The sequence below is a fragment of the Pongo abelii genome, chromosome 20 (assembly GCF_028885655.2).
Source record: "Pongo abelii isolate AG06213 chromosome 20, NHGRI_mPonAbe1-v2.0_pri, whole genome shotgun sequence".
Taxonomy (NCBI): domain Eukaryota; kingdom Metazoa; phylum Chordata; class Mammalia; order Primates; family Hominidae; genus Pongo; species Pongo abelii.
In genome coordinates this window covers 59,177,681-59,197,879 of record NC_072005.2, presented here as the reverse complement: position 1 = coordinate 59,197,879, position 20,199 = coordinate 59,177,681, and the positions used below count along the sequence as shown (strand labels likewise).

Sequence of the window (20,199 nt, the reverse complement as noted above, 5' to 3'; positions counted from 1 at the left end):
CCTCAGTGGTTTGACACTGAGATTACAGGCATGAGCGACCGTGCCTGGCCTGAAGTGGTATTTTTTAGAAACAGCTTAATAACCCATGGATGTATTTCTGAAGGACTTGGGGTCTCTCTTTGAAAGGCAAACAACAAGAGACATGGTACCTGTAACTCAGTAGGAAATTAATTATTTCAAATATCAAATAATTCCAATTTAAACAACTTAAAGGTATGGACCTTTAAATAATTCTGAGCCTTGAAAGAAATGTGGTCATGCAACCTGAGTCCTAGGGTATGCAGACGCAACTTTTTTTTTTTTTTTTTTGAGACGTAGTCTCACTATGTATGTAACCCAGGCTGGAGTGCAGTGGCTTGATCTCAGCTTACGGCAACCTCTGCCTCCTGGGTTCAAGCGATTCTCTTGCCTCAGCCTCCCAAGTAGCTGGGACTACATTCACGCACCACCACGCCTGGCTAATTTTTGTATTTTTTAGTAGAGACAGGATTTCACCATATTGGCCAGGCTGGCATCAAACTCCTGACCTCGTGATCCACCCAGCCTCCTAAAGTGCTGGGATTACAGGCATGAGCCACTGGCGCCCGGCTGCAGACGCAACTTCTAAGCTTTCCTGGCCAGACGCGGTGGCTAACGCCTGCAGTCCCAACACTTTGGGAGGCCAAGGCAGGTGGATCACTTGAGGTCAGGAGTTCGAATCCAGCCTGGCCAACGTGATGAAACCCCAGTCTCTACTAAAAATACAAAACAATTAGCCAGGCTTTGTGGCGCGCATCTGTAATCCCAGCTAGTTGGCAGGCTGAAGCAAGAGAACTACTTTAACCCGGGAGATGAATTTTGCAGTGAGCGGAGATCTCGCCACTGCACTCCAGCCTGTTCAACAGAGAAATACTCTGTCTCAAAAAAAGAAAAGAAAGGAAAAGAAAAAATGTAAATATAAAGATGAAAGTAACAGACCTCTTCCAAAAATGTGCTGGGACAACTAACTGGATATCCACATGAAAAATAACAATGTTGGATCCCTATCTCACAAAATCAAAAATTTTATTAAAAAAAAGTTTAAAAAAAAAAAGAAGAGAGAGACAAGGAAGGGAGCGCTGCGGGAGGAGGTGTTACTTTGTCGCCCAGGCTGGCTTGGACCCCCAGGCTCAGCTTCCTCCCGCGGCTGCTTCCTGAGCAACTGGGACCTCAGACTTCCGCCCCCGCGCCCGCATTCCTGCTGTGTTGAAGCAGCAGGTGGTGACCTCACTCTTTCCTGGCCTGAGCACTCCGTCCCGCATCCCAGGCGGTGGCCCTGGGGAAGTCTGTGAAGCTGAGCATACGGTGGACTCTCTTTCCCGAATAAATGGAAAATAGAAAGGGAGAGAACTTCTATTCTGTTCTGTGGCCATCAGCGTGAAATCATACGTTCCTCCCAGGCAGGGCTTTGCATTTCACATTCTAGTTTGCGTCCCCCTTCCAGACAATTCCAGGGCTTTTGAATCATGCCTCAGCCTTCCTGGTGGGTCTCGCCTCCAAAACCCGAAAAACAGAGTCTCTGGGAGCGAGGCTCAGAGACGCACAGGTCATGCTCCAGCCCCGCCCTCTGTCGGTTCTGAAGGGCAAGTTCTCTCCGCCTCGCGCCCCACCCCTACCTCGCCCAGGCCCCGCCCACCTCCTCGCGGGTCCCTCCCAGGCCTGGCTTCTGTCCCGGGAGCACAGATTCGCGCAAACCCGGAAGCAGATCGCATGGAGTGATGGTCCCACCTCGGGGGTGAGTTTTGCTCTGTGTTGTGTTAAGTCTGCGCTTCCCGGGTTCCCGGCGCTTCTGTACCTGGGACGTGGGGTCCTCATAGACCTGGAAGTTCTCGTCCGTCTTTCTTTACCCAGAGCAAATTGAGAAGTCCCCGTGAGAGTCTGGGGGTCGCTTCCTTTTGGGTTTAAAGTCACCATAGACTGGTCCCTTCCCGAATCTTTCTGCTGTAGGGCAATGTATACACTTCCCATCGCATAGTTTCCCTGCTCAAAACCTTTTTCTGACTCCTCCCAACCCGCACTTTTTGAACTCCTTACCGCGAGGTGGATTCCCGCCCTGGGTGCCTCCCAGTCTTGTCTTAAGGCACCGTCGCCCCACATCTCCCTCCTCTTGCCGGGCCCTTATGCTCCCCAGGTCTTCCCTCCGTAATCACCGTTTCTCCTGAGCCCGCGTTGGGGAGGTGCCCGGGGCCTGTCCTGTGACACCGGGTGTTCTTGCCTGGCCACGCCCAGCCCCTGGAAAATGCGGTCTTCCGGGATGCAGGTGTCTTACTTCAAAGGCCCCCTGTGATTGTGTGGGCCAAAGGGATCAGGAGACTGAGAGAGAGCAGTAGAAAACCTGAGACAGAGAAAAGAAGAATGAGAAAGACAGTAACAGATGGAAACGTAGAGGATGGGTGAGGGATTTGCCAAGAGACAGCAAAAATTAAAAAAAAAAAAGATAAAAACAGGAGGAGAAAAGCAACTGGAGAAATGTAGAGAAAAGCTGGATGTACAGAGAGATGAAGGACAGCAAGGTAGAGAGAGGGGCAGCAAAGAGGGAGGCTCCTCAGAGTGAGGGAGAGGAGGAGGGATTTGGAGCCAGGGCAGACAGAGCACAGTGGGGCTGGTGGCAACGAGAACAGAGAGAGAACCACAGCAGGGAGGACACCTGGGGATCTGGGGTGCTAGAGAGTGGGGACGGGGTGGGGGTTAACAGGGAAGAGAGAATTTAACAGGGAGAGCAGAGGACGCGCAGAGATGGGAGAAGAGGCAGAAATATATGGAGATTGAGGATGATCGAAAGATTGGGGAGAAGGAGCAACAAGAGGTTAAAGAAGTTGCAAGGATGGAGCAGAAGAGGTGGAAGAGAAGGAATAGAGAGAAGAAGGGGATAAACAGCAGGAGAGGAGAGGGGTACAAAATGAAGAGCAGAATCCCAGGGAAAAAGAAAAGGAAACGAGCTAGAGAGAGAAGGGGAGAATGAGAGATATGTACAGAATTAGGGAGGGAAGCACAGTAATGAAGACAGAAGGGCTGAGCGCAGTGGCTAACACCTGTAATCCCAACAATTTAGGAGACTGAGGCAAGGGGATTGTTTGAGTCCAGGAGTTCGAGCCCAGCCTGGGCAACATAATGAGACCCCCCCATCTCTGCCAAAAGAAAAAAAAAATTAACTGGGTGTGATGGTACACACCTGTAATCCCAGCTACTCTGGAGGCCGAGGCAGGAGGATCACTTGAGCCCAGGAGCTCCAGGTTGCAGTGAGCCGAGATCATGCCACTGCACTCCAGCCTGGTCAACAGAGCAAGACCCTGTCTCAAAAGAAAAAAAGGGGCGGGGGACTTTGGGTTCAGATGAGTGGGTGAGTTCATTAGATATGATTCGTTGTGACATGTTGACTTCTATGTATATAGTTTAATAACTTAAAACTTGTTTAAATTACACAGATGAGATTGAGAATTTTAAAATTCCTATCTATGAGACATGTACATTCTATAAATCTTGGCATCAGAGGTTAGCTTCCAGTTGGAATCCCTATTCAGCCAGAGGGTTGTGTCTTAATTCACTTGTTAGACACTCTCTTCCCTTTTCCCAGGGTGGAATAGGAAGTGAGGCAGTGAAGTGGGAGAAAAAAAATCACTTTCTGTTATCATGTAATTGTTTAAATTTAATTAATTAATTTATATTTTGAGATAGGGTCTGGCTGTATCAGCCAGGCTGAAGTGCAGTGGCATGATCTCCTCTAACTGCAGCCTTGACCTCCTAGGCTTAAGCGATCCTCCTACCTTAGCCACCCAAGTAGCTGGGACAACAGGCATGAGCCATCAAGCCTGGCTAGGTTTTGTATTTTTTTTTTTTTTTTTTGTAGAAATGGGGTTTCACTATGTTTCCCAGGCTGGTCTTAAAATTCTGGGCTCAAAGGATCCTTCTGCCTTGACCTCCCAAATTACTGGGATTACAGTCAGGATTACAGAGAGGGGCCACCGCACCTGGCCTACATAGTCTTTTTTTTTTTTTTTTTCTTTTTTTGAGATGGAATCTTGCTCTCATCCAGGATGGAGTGCAATGGCACAGTCTCGACTCACCGCAATTTCCACTTCCTGAGTTCAAACGATTCTACTGTCTCAGTCTCCCAAGTAGCTGGGATTACAGGCACGAGACACCACGTTCAGCTAAACTTGTTTTTAGTAGAGATGGGGTTTCTCCACGTTGGTCAGGCTGGTCTCGAACTCCTGACCTCAGGTGATTGCTCACCTTGGTCTCCCAAATGCTGGGATTACAAGTGTGAGCCACCATGCCCAGACCATAGTACTTTTTAAAAGGGACTTCAGGGTGCAGTGGCTCACACCTGTAATCCCAGCACTTTGGGAGGCTGAGGCGGGTGGATCACAAAGATCACAAGGTCAGGAGTTTGAGACCAGCCTGACCAACATGGTGAAATCCTGTCTCCTAAAAATTCAAAAATTACCTGGGTGTGTTGGCACGTGCCTGTAATTCCAGCTACTCAGGAGGCTGAGGCAGGAGAATCACTTGAAGGTGGGAGGTGGAGATTGCAGTGAGCCAAGATTGCACCACTGTACTCCATCCTGGGAAAGAGTGAGACTCCATCTCAAAAAAGAAAAATGGAAAAAAAAAAAAAAGGCACATCAAACCCGGGCATGGTGGCTCATGACTGTAATCCCAGCACTTTGGGAGCCAATCACCTAAGGTCAGGAGTTCAAGACCATTCTGGCCAACATGGTGAAACCCCATCTCTAGTAAAAATACTAAAAAATAAAGTGGGTGTGGTGGCATGCACCTGTAGTTCCAGCTGCTCGGGAAGCTGAGGCATGAGAATCACATGAACTTGGGAGGTAGAGGTTGCAGTGAACTGAAATGGTACCACTGCACTGCAGCCTGGGGGGCAGAGTGAGGCTTCATCTCAAAAAAACAACCAAAAAATTAAAAAACAAAAGGGACATCAAAAGTGCTTTTGTTCTCGTCGTGTAATAGATTTCCTTTTTTTCTTTCTGGTTCCTCTTCATTTCTTTCTTTTTTCTTTCTTTGTTTCTTTTTTTTTTTTTTTTTTGGAGTTTGACTTTGAGATAAATGTTAATTTTAAAAATTCCTTTTTTAATGCATAATCACTTCTGAAAGATGCCTTTGTGGCATCCTGTAATAAGCTCACATCATTCCTTTCTGTACATGTATATGTTCTAGTTATTTTCCCGTTGACATCTGAATTTGTTCGATTTTTAAAAAACAATTTCAAGTAGTTTCTGTTTGAAATTAATTGCATCAGGTTCAGATCGAGGTCTGCATGCTTTCTAGTCTTTATTATTTATCGGCAACTTTTAACATCATGATGCAGTTTAACCAGTTAGCCTGTTTTTCAGTTTTCTTTCCTTATGTTATTTGTTAAAATCTTGAGCTCTGAGCAATTAAGTGCATGTTTCCCTCAAGGCCCTCTGGTCCATGTGGACAGATGTTGAAAGCCCAACTCCACAGCCCTGTGTCCAGGGCCCCTGCCAGTGTGCCACCTCCTCCTGGGAGCTTGCCCTCATTGCATGACTCCCTCTGCCCCAGTCACATTTGCTTTTCTCTTTTACCAAAATTCAAAATCCTACCTGTCTCTGGTCATTGTCCCTGCTCTTACCCTATGTCCCTAAATTGTCATGGTCCTTTCCCTATCTCCTCCTTCAGGTCTAGGTTCAGAGCTGTCTCCCATGCCCTTCCACCCCCAGCTGAAGTTCCCTCTGCCTGTCAGTCTCTATCATGTTACTCAGGTTTTATTATCTCTGCATCAGTCACATCAGAAACGCTCTTTTTTTTTTTTTTTTTATTTTTTGAGACAGAGTCTCACTCTATCATCCAGGCTGTGAGTGCAGTCTTGTGACTTCACTACCTGCAACCTCTGTCTCCGGAGTTCAAGTGATTCTTGTGTCTCACCTTGCAAGTAGCTGAGGTTACAGGTGTGTGCCACCACACCTGGCTAATTTTTGTACTTTAATTTTAATTTTATTTTATTTTACTTTTGACTCTCAATCTATCACCTAGGCTGGAGTGCAGTGGCACAATCTTGGCTCATTGCAACCTCCGCCTCCCTGGTTAAAGCGATTCTCCTGCCTCAGCCTCCCAAGTAGCTGGGATTACAGATGCCCACCAAGCCCAGCTACTTTTTGTATTTTTAGTAGAGATGGGGTTTCACCATGTTGGCCAGGCTGGTCTCAAACTCCTAACCCCAAGTAATCCACCTGTCTCAGCCTCCCAGAGTGCTAGGATTACAGGCATGAGCCAACTCACCTGCTCCTATTTTTGTATTTTTAGTAGAGATAGGGTTTCACTATGTTGGCCAGGCTGGTCTCAAACTCGTGACCTCAGGTGATCTTTCTGCCTCAGCCTAGCAGTGTGCTGGGATTACAAGTGGGAGCCACCATGCCCACTCAGAAACACCTTTCTGCATGGGTTATTTTGAATGTTTTGTATCTCCCTTTGTTGAAGGACACACAGTTTTCATCTTGGCCACAGGACAACTGCAGCACCTACTCTGGGGTTATGGTTCAGATGCTGAGGCATCCTCAGGGAAGACTCAGGGCCTGGGGTAAGATCCTGAGGCATCCTCAGGGAAAACTCAGGGCCTGGGGCATGGTCCCACATTTCTTCTGGAAATTTCAACTCTGATTGATCTGAACTTCCTGTGGCTATTTATTTCAGTCAAAATAAGAGGAGAAGGCCTCACTAGGGTCAGAAAAGCCCTACAGACCAGACCCTGTGTCCTCAGGCAGTGCTGAGGCATCCCCATTTTTGTCATCCATGCCAATCCCTTACTCCAGCTCCCGGGTCTCCGTGCTCTGCACATCAGCAGGGCCCAGTTTTGCCATGATGGGCAGGGGCTTTGACACCACCAGGTGATGTGCTCAGAGTCAGAGTTCTGGATTCCCTTCAGGAAGGGTGGGGAGAAGGTCAGAGACCTGAGGAGCATGAAGGACACACTCCTACACAACTAGTTCTGTTCCAGAGGAGCTGGAGGCTCCATGACTTCAGGGAAGATTCTTCCAAGGATCAGATTGCAAACAGCACAGTGAACTGCAGCCTGAGGGCCACCTCCTCCTGCCAGGCCAGTGGCAATGATGCTCTACTGGCTTTTCCTTGCCTGTCACAGCATGTGAAGATACACACACACACACACGCACACACACACACACACACAGAGTCACAAGGCAGCTGGGGAGCTGAAGGTCAAGATGCTATAATGTAAATGTGTAGCTGGGTGCAGTGGCTCACTCCCATAGTTCTACCACTTTGTGAAGGGGTCCTGTCCCTTCGGCACCCATGGATATTTCTCACAAGGTGGAGATGAGAGACTGAAAAAAGAGACAAAGTACAGAGGGAGAAAAGTGGGCCCAGGGGACTGGCGGTCAGCAAGTGAGGACCTGCACTGGCATCGGCCTCTGAGTTACCTCAGTATTTGTTGATCACTATCTTTACCATCTTGGAGAGGGGAATGTGGCAGGACTGTAGGGTGATGGTGGGGAGAGAGTCAGCAGGAAAATATGTGAGCAAAATACTCTGTGTCATAAATAAGTTTAAGGAAAGGTGCTGTGCCTGGATGTGCATGTAGGCCAGATTTATGTTTCACTTTACACAAACATCTCAGTGCAGTAAAGAGCAGTATTGCTGCCATGATGTCTCACCTCCAGCCATAAGGTGGTTTTCTCCTATCTCAGAATAGAATGTCTGGTTGGTTTTACACTGAGTCATTCCATTCCCAGAGACGTGCAGGAGACAGATGCTTTCCCCTTATCTCAACGGCACAGAGGCCTTCCTCTTTTACTAATCCTCCTCAGCACAGACTGTTTACAGGTGTCAGGCTGGGGGACAGTCAGGTCTTTCCCTTCACATGAGGCCATATCTCAGGCTGTCTCAGTGGGGGAAACCTGGACAATACCCAGGCTTTCTTGGGCAGGGTTCCCTGCAGCTTTCTGCAGTGTATTGTGTCTCTGGTTAATAGAGAATGGAGAATGGCGATGACTTTCACCAAGCATACTGCCTGCAAAAACATTTTTACCAAGGCACATCTTGTACAGCCCTAGATCCATTAAACCTTGAGTCAATACAGCACATGTTTCTGTGAGCACAGTGTTGGGACAAAAGTTAAAGATTAACAGCATCTTAAAGTAGAACAATTTTTCTTAGTACAGATCAAAGTGGAGTTTCTTTTGTCTTCCTTTTTCTACATAGACACTGTAACAATCTGATCTCTCTTGCTTTTCCTCACAGTGCACCACAAAACTCAGCTATTTTTTTGTATTTTTAGTAGAGATGGGGTTTCACCATATTGGTCAGGCTAGTCTCAAATTCCTGACCTCATGATTCACCCGCCTCGGCCTTTCAAAGTGTTAGGATTACAGGCGTGAGCCACTGTTCCCGGCAGTGCCTGGCTAATTTTTGTATCTTTAGTAGAGATGAACTTTCTACATATTGGTCAGGCTAGTCTCGAACTCCCAACCTCAAGTGATTCACCCACCTGGTTTTTAAAACAAGTTAGTGCTTTTAGATTGCTTCACGTATTGGAAGTTTTATAGTACAGACTCTAAACTTTTTTTGTTTAATAAGATTTGTCAATCTTTGATGATGTTGATGATGAGATGCCTCTTTTCCTGTCTCGCTCATTTCACTGTTCTGTCAGAAATAGCTTACACTAGCCAGCCGCGGTGGCTCATGCCTATAATTCCAGCACTTTGAAAGGCCGAGGTGGGTAGATCGCTTGAGGTCAGGAGTTTGAGACCAGTTGCACAAACATAAAGAAACCTCAAATCTACTAAATGAAAATAAAATTGGCCAAGCACGATAGCTCACCCTTGTAATCCCAGCATTTTGGGAGGCTGAGAAAGACAGATCACCTCAGGTCAGAAGTTCATGACCAGCCTGGCCAACACGGTGAATCCTTGTCTCAACTAAAAATACAGAAATTAGCTGGCCGTGGTGGCATGCACCTGTAATCCCAGCTGCTTGGGAGGCTGAGACAGGAGAATCACTTGAGCCTGGGAGGCTATGCTGCAGTGAGCCATGATTGTGCCACTGCCCTCCAACCTGGGTGACAGTGGGAGACTCTGTCTCTCCCCCACGAAAAAAATTAACCAGGCATGGTGGCATGTGCCTTAGTCCTAGCTACTCCAGAGGCTGAGGCACGAGAATCTCCTCAGGCAGGAGAATTGTGCCACTACACCCCAGTCTGGGTGATGAAGCATGACTCGGTCTCAAAAACAGATGAAAAAAGAAATAGCATAAACTAGAAAGCTTCAGACACAGAAATTTATTTCTCATGAATCTGGAAAGTGGAAAATCTAAGAGCAAGATTTCAACCAGATTGGTTCCTGGTGAGATCCTTCTTCATGGTTTAGTCCAGCCATCTTCCTCCTGTGTCCTGACATGGTGTAAAGAGGAACAGGCAATGAACACTTTACTGTCTCTTTTTTATAAAACACTAGTCCTGGCCAGGCGCCGTGGCTCATGCCTGTAATCCCAGCACTTTGGGAGGCCGATGCAGCCAGATCACCTGAGGTCAGGAGTTCGAGACCAGACTGACCAACATGGAGAAACCACATCTCTACTAAAACTAAAAAATTAACCACACGCGGTGGCACATGCCTGTAATCCCAGTTACTTGGGAGGCTGAGGCAGGAGAATTGCTTGAACTGAAGAGACCGAGGTTGTGGTGATCCAAGATCATGCCATTGCACTTCAGCCTGGGCAACAAGAGCAAAACTCTGTCTCAAAAATCAATAAATAAAGAAAAAATAAAAATAAAAGCATTAGTCCTATTCATGAATAGTCAACACAGATGACCAAATTCTCTAAAAGGCCTCATCTGCAGGAACATCCTATTGGAGAATAAGAAATCTGATAATGGCTTTTAGCCATTACAAACATTTAGGCCAGATAGCCTGCATCATATTTTTTTGTTTTTGTTGTGCAATTTGTTTTCTACAAAGTTTTCTCTGACTCAGTTTATAAATTTTCCCAGTACACCTGACTCAGTTTATAAATTTTCCCAGTACACATTCTATGTTTTGCATTTTATGCATAGCAAACTATATAAGGGCAATGCATTGTGGGGAAAAGAAAGAGAAATCAGATTGTTACTGTGTCTTTGTGGAAAAGGAAGACAAGAAATTCCATTTTGATCCATATTAAGAAAAATTGTTCTGCTTTGAGATGCTGTTAATCTGTAACTTTAGCCCCCACCCTGTGCTCACAGAAACATGTGTCGTATTGAATCAAAGTTTAATGGATTTAGGGCTGTGCAGGATGTGCCTTTTTTAAAAAATTATTTATTTATTTTTATTTTTGAGACAGAGTCTTGTTCTGTCTCCCAGGCTGGATTGCAGTAGCACAATCTAGGCTCACTGCAAGCTCCGCCTCCTGGGTTCACGTCTTTCTCCTGCCTCAGCCTCCTGAGTAGCTGGGACTGCAGGCGCCTGCCACCACGCCTGGCTAATTTTTTTTGTATTTTTAGTAGAGACGGGTTTCACCCTGTTAGCCAGGATGGTCTGGATCTCCTGACCTCGTGATCCATCCATCTCAGCCACCCAAAGTGCTGGGATTACAGGCGTGAGCCACAGCGCCCTGCAGGATGTGCCTTGTTAACAATATGTTTGCAGGCAGTATGCCTGGTAAAAGTCATCGCCATTCTCCATTCTCTATTAACAAGGGGCAAAATGTACTGCGGAAAGCTGCAGGGACCTCTGCCCAAGAAAGCCTGGGTATTGTCCAAGGTTTCCCCCCAACTGAGACAACCTGAGATATGGCCTCGTAGGAAAGGAAAGACCTTACCATCCCTCAGCCCAACACCCATAAAGGGTCTGTGCTAAGGAGGAGTAGTGAGAGAGGGAGGCCTCTTTGCAGTTGAGAAAAGAGGAAGGCTTCTGTAGGCCGGGCACGGTGGCTCACGCCTGTAATCCCAGCACTTTGGGAGGCCAAGGTGGGTAGATCACGGGAAAAGGAGATCGAGACCATCCTGGCTAACACGGTGAAACTCTGTCTCTACTAAAAATCTAAAAAATTAGCCAAGTGTGGTAGCGGGTGCCTATAGTCCCAGCTACTTGGGAGGCTGAGACAGGAGAATGGTGTGAACCCAGGATGCGGAGCTTGCAGTGAGCCAAGATCCACTGCACTCCAGCCTGGGTGACAGAGCGAGACTCCGTCTCAAAAAAAAAAAAAAAAAAGAAAGGCTTCTGTCTCCTGCTCATCCCTGGCAATGGAATGTCACGGTGTAAAGCCGACCATTCCCATTTGTTCTATTCTGAGATAGGAGAAAAGTGCCCCATGGCTGGAGGTGAGATATGCTGGCAGCAATACTGCTCTGTTACTCTTTACTACACTGAGATGTTTGGGTAAAGAGAAACAAAAATCTAGCCTACTTGCACATCCAGGCACAGTATTTTTCCTTGAACTTATTCATGATACAAATTCCTGTGCTCACATGTTTCCCTGCTGACCTTCTCCCCACCTGTTCTGCTACTACACTCCCCTCACTAAGATAGTAAAAATAATGATCAATAAATACTGAGGGAACTCAGAGGCCGGTGCAGGTCCTCGCATGCTGAGTGTGCCGGTCCCCTGGGCCCACTGCTCTTTCTCTATACTTTGTCTCTGTGTCTTATTTCTTTTCTGAGTCTCTCGTCCTACCTGACAAGAAATACCCAAGGTGTGGAGGGTCAGGCCCCCTTCAATGCATATATATAGAACTTATAGGGTCCAGCCCTATGGGGCTTAGCAGGTGTTCTCCCCGTGTGCAGAGACAAAGAGATTGTAATAAGTAAAGACACAAGACAAAGAGATAAAGAGAAAACAGGTGGGCTTGGGGGACCACTACCGTCAAGTTAAGGTGACCGATAGTGGCCCGGAACGGTTGGGCTCGCTGACATTTATTGCATACAAGACAAGGGGGCAGGGTAAGGAGGGTGAATCTTCTAAGCGATTGATAAGGTGAAGAAAGTCACGTGATCATGGGACAGGGGGCCCTTCCCTCTTAGGTAGGGGAAGCAGAGAGAGAGAAGGCAGCATACATCAGCGTTTTCTTCTATGCACTTACAAGAAAGATCAAAGACTTTAAGACTTTCACTATTTCCTCTACCGCTTACTACTATGAACTTCAAAGAGGAGCCAGGAGTACTGGAGGAGCATGAAAGTGGACAAGGAGTGTGAGCATTGAAGCACAGCACCACAGGGAGGGGTTTAGGCCTCCGGATGACTGCGGGCAGGCCTGGATAATATCCAGCCTTCCACAAGAAGCTCCTTTCCTCCAAGGAAAGGAGACTCCCTTTCGTGGTCTGCTAAGTAACAGGTGCCTTCCTGAACACTGGCATTACCGCTTGACGAAGGAGCCCTCAAGCGACCCTTATGCGGGTGTGACAGAGGGCTCACCTCTTGCCTTCTAGGTCACTTCTCACCATGTCCCTTCAGCACCTGACCCTATACCCACCGGTTATTCCTAGGTTATATTAGTAAGGCAACAAAGAGTAATATTAAAAGCTAATGATTAATAATGTTTATAATAATGATTGATAATTGTCCATGATCATCTCTATATCTAATTTGTATTATGACTATTCTTATTCTATTTTCTTTATTATACTGAAATGGCTTGTGCCTTCAGTCTCTTGCCTCGGCACCTGGGTAATCCTCCACCCACAAGAACTGCCTCAGCCTCCCAAGTAGCTGGGATTACAGGTGCCCACCACCGTGCCCAGCTGATTTTTTTGTGTTTTTAGTAGATACAGTGTTTCCCCGTGTTGGCCAGGCTGGTCTCAAACTCCTGACCTCATAATCCTCCAGCCTCACCCTCCCAAAGTGCTGGGATTACAGGTGTGAGCCACCGTGCCCAGCTGTTAGTCAATTCTTATTCCTTTCTTATTCCTTTTAATGCTTTGCATTTTCTTTTCTTTTCTTTTCTTTCTTTCTTTTTTCTTTTTTTTTTTTTTTGGTGAGATAGAGTCTGGCTCTGTCCCCCGGGCTGGAGTACAGTGGTGCGATCTCGGCTCACTGCAACCTCCCGAGTTCATGCCATTCTCCTGTCTCAGCTTTTGGAGTAGCTGGGCCTACAGGTGCCTGCTACCACACCCAGCTAATGTTTTGTATTTTTAGTAGAGATGGGATTTCACCATGTTAGCCAAGATGGTCTCAATCTCCTGACCTCGTGATCCTCCCAACTCAGCCTCTCAAAGTGCTGAGATTACAGGTGTGAGCCACCGCATCGTGCATTGTTGTATATTTTCTTGACCTCCTACATCAGATCTCGGCCTCTCAAAGTGCTGGGATTACAGGCGTGAGCCACCGCACCCAGCATTGTTGTGTATTTTCTTGACCTCCTTTTTTTTTTTTTTTTTGAGATGGAGTCTTGCTCTTCACCAGGCTGGAGTGCAGTGGCACGATCTCGGCTCACTTCAACCTCTACCTCCCGGGTTTAAGCGATTCTCCTGCCTTAGCCTTCCGAGTAGCTGGGATTACAGGCACACACCACCACGCCCAGCTAATTTTTGTATTTTTAGTAGAGACGGCATTTCATCATGTTGGCCAGGATGGTCTCAATCTCTTGACATTGTGATCCGCCTGCCTTGGCCTCCTAAAGTGCTGGGACTTGTAGTCCCAGGTGTGAGCCACCACACTTGGCCTAGAAGGTAGTGATATTAATATGTATTTCAAGCCTTATATGGTGTGCTGGTGGTTAAGTAGACATTGTGGCTTTTTTCTTAAGAGAGGGTTGTTTACAATTCTGCAGGCTGTATAAATGTACTTATTTTCTTGCTGGTTTTATCATGGGTTACAATATATTATTAATTTTTCTGATTTTACATATGGCTTTTCAGTATCTGGTATGCAATATAACTGACACACTCCACTCGTTAATGTCATGAAGTGCCACCAGGCACAGAGGCTCACACCTGTAATCCCAGAACTTTGGGGAGCCAAGGCATGTGGATCACTTGTGGTCAGGAGATTGAGACCAGCCTGGCCAAAATGGTGAAACCCCATCTCTACTAAAAATACAAAAATTAGCTGTGCATAGTGTTGCATGCCTGTAATCCCAGCTACTCAGGAGGCTGAGGCAGGAGAATCACTTCAACCGTGGAGGCGAAAGTTGTAGTGAGCCGAGATTGTGCCATTGCACTCCAGCCTGGAGTGCAAGACTCTGTCTCAAAAAAATGAAACTACCAAATTTTTTTTTTTAAGTCACAAAGTGCCTGTTCTGCATGTATAAAGGTAATTTTATGATATTTATCCAGAAAAATATTGTATTAACATTTTCTTTTGTTGTTTTCTTTTCTTTTTTTTTTTTGAAACAAAGTCTGACTTTGTCACCCAGGCTTAATTGCAGTGGTGTGATCTCGGCTCACTGAAACTTCTCCTTCCCAGGTTCAAGAAATTCTTCTGCCTCAGCCTCCTGAGTAGCTGGGAATACAGGTGCAGGCCATGACACCCGGCTAAGTTTTGTAATCTTTTCTTGTCTTCTCAGTGCTATGATTGTTTGACAATACAGAATTTCCATTGATTTTGGTTATCCTTACATGAGCTTGCTGTGGATTATTTACCAATATAGTATGTAGTGTGGTCCTATAGCATTTATTTGTATACAGTAAATATGCTGTAAGTATGAAGAATACATTTTTTTCTTCTTTCATAGACAGTGATATGCTTTTTGCAAACTCTCATACACTTTAGGGTCACAGTGGAAAAACATTCCTTACTTTAGGCTTACACATGTTTGTGCCTGTCAGTGTTTTGTCATGATTTTGGAAATAGGCTTCCATAGAAATGATTTGAAGGACATGCAATCGCCCTTTATTTATTATAGAATCTTACTCCTTTTGTGTTCCTAAACTTTGAAGCTCATGTTTGGAAAGTTTAAAATAAGAATTGCTTTTTTGGCTCATATTTACACATTTCAGTATTATTTATCATCTGTACTTAATTAGAAACCTATTGGTGTTTATATTTTGTAGATATCTCTTCCAAATGCATGATGAAGAAGTTCTTATCCACAGGACAAGGCAATACAGAAGTGTTCCACACAGGGACATTGCAAAGACATGAAAGTCATCACAGTAGAGATTTTTGCTTCCCAGAAATCAAGAAAGATATTTATGACTTTGAGTTTCAGTGGTGAGAAATTGAAAGAAATGACCATGAAGCACCCATGACAGAAACCAAAGAGTTGACTGGTAGTACAGACCGACGTGATCAAAGGCATGCTGGAAACAAGCCTATTAAAAATCAGCTTGGATTAAGCTTTCATTTGCATCTGTCTGAACTGCATGTACTTCAGCCTGAATGGAAAATTGGTAATCAAGTTGAGAAGTCTATCAACAATGCCTCCTTAATTTCAACATCCCAAAGAATTTCTTGTAGGCCCAAAACCCATATTTCTAATAACTATGGGAATAATTCCCTCTATTCTTCATTACTCACACAAAAAACGGGAAGTACCCATGAGAGAATAATCTTTCCAATGTAATGAGAGTGGCAAATCCTTTAATTATAGCTCACTCTTAAGGAAACATCAGATAATCCATTTAGGATAGAAACAATATAAATGTGATGTATGTGACAAGGTCTTTAATCAGAAGTGATGCCTTGTATGCCATAGTAGATGTTACACTGGTAAGAAACCTTACAGTTGTTATGAGTGTGGCAAGACCTTCAGTCAGACGTCATCTTTACATGCTATCGTAGACTTCATACTGGAGGGAAACCTTACAAATGTAGTGAGCGTAACAAGACCTTCGGTTGAAATTCAGCCCTTGTAATTTATAAGGCAATTCATACTGGAGAGAATCCTTACAAGTGTAATGAATGTGGCAAGGTTTTTAATCAGAAAGCACACCTTGCATGTTATCATAGACTTCCTACTGGAGAGAAACCTTACAAATGTGAAGAATGTGAAAAAGTTTTCAGTCGCAAATCACACCTTGAAAGACAAAAGACAAACTTAAAAGAGGTGGCATTGCCCTTGTTTTTGAGAATGCCCTACTGTGTAAGTGGTAGCGTTCTTTCTTTTTTTTAAGATGGAATCTCACCTGAGTGAGCCTCTGCACCTGGCTGTATTTATTATTGTTATTAATTTTTTGTTTTTGAGACGGAGTTTCACTCTTGTTGCCCAGGCTGGAGTGCAATGGCGCAATCTTGGCTCACCCCAACATCTGTTGGGCTCAAGCAATTCTCCTGCCTCAGCCTCCCAAGTAGCTGGGACTACAGGTGCGTGCCACCATGCCTGGTTAATTTTTGTATTTATAGTGGAGATGGGGTTTCTCCATATTGGTCAGGCTGGTCTTGAACTCTTGACCTCAGGTCATCCGCCCACCTGAGCCTTCCAAAACGCTGGGTTTACAGGTTTGAGCCACGGTGTCTGGCCTGAAGTGGTATTTTTTAGAAAGTAACTAAACCTTTTTTCAGTTTAATGACCCAGGGGTGTATTTCTGAAGGACTTGGGAGCGATCCTTGTAAGGCAAACAACAAGGGAGATAGTACCTGTATCTTAGTAGGAAATTAAATAATTCAAACATCAAATGTTTCAAATTAAAAGCTACTGACTTTAAATAATTCTGAGCCTTGGGAGGAACATGTCATGCAACCAGAGTCCAGTGGCATGCAGGCGCAACGTTTTGTTTTTTTTTTTGAGACAGAGTCTGGGATTACAGGGATGAGCCACCGCGCCTGGCCGCAGGCACAACTTTTATGAGATTTCCTGGCCAGGCGCAATGGCTCAAGCCTGTAATCTCAGCATTTTGGGAGGCCGAGGCGGGCGGATCACTTCAGGTCAGGAGTTAGAAACCAGTGTGACCAACGTGGTGAAACCCCATCTCTAGTAAACATACAAAGCCATTACAGGGTGTGGTGGGGTGCGTCTGTATTGCCAGCTACTTGGGAGCCTGAGGCAGGAGAACTGCTTGAACGGGGGAGTTGGAGGTTGCAGTGAGCCGAGATCATGCCACTGCACCCCAGCCTGGGTGACACAGCAAGACTCCGTACCAAAAAAAAAAAAAAAAAAAAAAAAGAGCTATATAAATCAATTTCCTAATATCAATTTAAGAAAGAAAAATTGTGGCCAGGCAAGGAGGCTCATGTCTGTAATCCCAGCACTTTGGGAGGCCAGGACAGGAGCATCACGAGATCAGATTGAGACCATCCTGGCTAACACGGTGACTCCCGTCTCTACTAAAAATACCAAAAATTAGCCAGGCATAGTGGTGCACAACTGTAGTCCCAGTTACTCAGGAGGCTGAGGCAGAAGAGTTGCTTGAACCTGGGAGGTGGAGGTTGCAGTGAGCCAAGATCGCACCACTGCACTCCAGCCTGGGTGACAGAGCGAGACTATGTCTCAAAAAAAATAAAAAAAGAGCGCCAGGCACGGTGGCTCACGCCTGTAATCCCAGCACTTTGGGAGGCTGAGGAGGGTGGGTCACCTGAGGTCAGGAGTTTGAGACCAGTCTCAACATGGAGAAACCCTGTCTCTACTAAAAATACAAAATTAGCTGGGCATAGTGATGCATGCCTGTAATCTCAGCTACTCGGGAGGCTGAGACAGGAGAATTGCTTAAACCTGGGAGGCAGAGGCTGCGGTGAGCTGAGATTGTGCCATAGCACTCCAGCCTGGGCAACAAGAGTGAAACTCTCAAAAAAAAAAAAGAAAAGAAAAAATAAAAACACAAAAGTTTTCCTGTAAATAATTAAGAAGACTGAGCAGCCCCAGAGGAAGACCTCTTGGCATCATTGTCCCCTTTTTTTTTTTTTGAGACAGTCTCGCTCTGTCACCCAGGCTGGAGTTCAGGGGTGCAATCTCAGCTCACTGCAAGGTCTGCCTCCTGAGTTCTCGCCATTCTCCTGCCTCAGCCTCCCAAGTAGCTGGGACTACAGGCATCCAGGACCACACACGGCTAATTTTTTTGTATTTTTAGTAGAGACGGGTTTCACTGTGTTAGCCAGGATGGTCTCAATCTCCTGACCTTGTGATTTGCCCGCCTCACCTCTGAAAGCTGGGATTACAGGTGTGAGCCACCGTACCTGGCTGATTGTTCCTTCTTATGTAGTGATAAAGTAACCTTTCTTGAAGTGTATCAATCCATCACCAGTCAAGTTGCTGTAACTTATCCACTGGTCTTGAATGGAAAATGTAGTGATTCTGCTAAAGCTTCTCTGTCTTTCCCTGTGTGTGAAATCGTAACATCTCTACTTGGGAACACAGACCCCCTTCGTTTTGAGTTGAGGTTTCCAGGTGTCTATCCTCAAGCTTTGTGTTCACATAAACTCTATACTTAACCATGTATTCTAAATTTTATTATTTACTGCTGTCTTCAGTTTCTGTTGGATTGTAGGAGCCTCACTAGAGAGGGCACCTGTCACCATGTTGTAAAACTCACACTTGCCAAAAAGACATGGGTTAGCATTTTCCCCCCTTCCTCGTGATGAAGCTAATTAGCTAACACAGATGGTCACCTCCATTACCAAGTAGAGCCAGGATGAACTATGTGTGACCAAGGGTGTTGGCAAGTCCTCTTCCCTGAGGATTGATTAGTGTTTATCTTGAAAACACGTACTTAGGCCAGGTGCAGTGGCTCACACCTGTAATCCCAGCACTTTGGGAGGCTGAGGTAGGTGGATCACCTGAGGTCAGGAGTTTGAGACCAGCCTGACCAAAAAGGTCAAACTCTGTCTCTACTAAAAATACAAAAATTAGCCCAGCATGGTAGCAGGCTCCTGTAGTTCCAGCTATTCAGGAGGCTGAGACAGGAGAATTGCTTGAACCCAGGAGGTGGAGGTTGCAGTAAGCTGAGATCGTGCCACTGCACTCTAGCCTGGGCAACAGAGTGAGACACTTGTCTCCAAAAAAAAAAAGAAAAAAGACAAAAGAAAACATGTACTTAATGGGTTGTATAGAACAGTGAAGTTTCTCTGTTTTCAAACTCTCAACTGTTTTCCTCTATTTCCCATTACATTCAGGTCTAAGGCTCTTTATTAATAAAATGGTTGTTATTTCTTTGTTATATAGTGAAGAAGATTTTTCATCTGGGGAAGATTTTTTTTTAGTTTTCAACTGTATTTTCTCAACATTTAAAAAGTGAAGTAAAGAGTATTTCTTGGGCCTGGCATGGTGACTCACACCTGTAATCCCAGCACTTCGAGAGGCTGAGGCAGGCGGATCACTTGAAGTCAGGAGTTCAAGACCAGCCTGGCCAACATGGTGAAGCCCTGTCTCTACCAAAATACAAAAATTAGCCAGGCATGGTGGCGCGTGCCTGTAATACCAGCTACTATGCAGGCTGAGTCAGAAGAATCGCTTCAACCCAGAAGGCAGAGGCTGCAGTGAACCAAGATCTCGCCAATGCACTCCAGCCTGGGTGACAGAGAAATACTCTGTCTCAAAAAAAAAAAAAAAAAAGAAAAAAGAAAAAAAGAAAGTAAATTAAAAAAAAAGAAACTAATAGATGTCATCCACAATTGTGCTGGAACAACTAACTGGATATCCACATAGAAAAGAATAATGTTGGGTCCCTATCTCACACAATGAAAATTTTATTTTAAAAATTAAAAAAAAAAAGAGACAAGGACGGGATCCCTGCGGGAGGGGGTGTTACTTCATCCTCCAGGCTGGCTTGGACCTCCAGGCTCAATGATCCTCCCACCACTGTTTCCTGAGTAGCTGGACCTCAGGCTCCCACCGCTGCTTCCACATTTCTGCTGTGTTTAAGCAGCAGGTGGTGACCTCACTCGTCCCTGGCCTGAGCACTCCTCCGGCATCCCAGGCCATGGCCCTAGGGAAGTCTCTGAAGCTGAGCACAGGGTGGAATTTTCCTCCCAAGCAAATGGAGAATAGAAAGGGAGAGATTTCTATTCTGTTCTGTGTACCACCAGCATGAGATCGTACATTCTGCCCAGGCAGGGCTTTGCATTTCACATTCTAGTTTGCATCCCTGTTCTAGACAATTCCAGAGCTTTTGAATCATGCCTCAGCCTTCCTGGCCATTCTCACCTCCAACATAGAAGGACGAGTTGCAGACAAAACCTCTCAGACACCAAGTTGTAGAAGGAAGGGCTTTATTCAGCTGGGAGCATCAGCAAGCTACTGCCTTAAAATCTGAGTTCCCCGAGTGCACAATTTCTGTCCCTTTTAAGGGCTCACAACACTAAAGGTTTCATGTGAAAGGTCGTGATTGATTGAACAAT

At 45.5% G+C, this 20,199-nt stretch overlaps 1 protein-coding gene across 4 annotated transcripts in view; it reads left to right on the top strand.

The window, feature by feature from the left end:
• Window positions 1-1,253: 1,253 nt before the first annotated feature.
• The window catches only part of ZNF888 (zinc finger protein 888), a 36,365-nt gene continuing 17,419 nt past the window's right edge, over window positions 1,254-20,199 (top strand). For all 4 annotated transcript variants that reach the window (XM_063720263.1, XM_063720262.1, XM_054541143.2 and 1 more), the window contains exons 1-2: window positions 1,254-1,753; window positions 14,982-15,320. The gene's annotated coding sequence lies outside the window, so the exon portion shown is untranslated. The remainder of the gene's footprint in view (window positions 1,754-14,981; window positions 15,321-20,199) is intronic.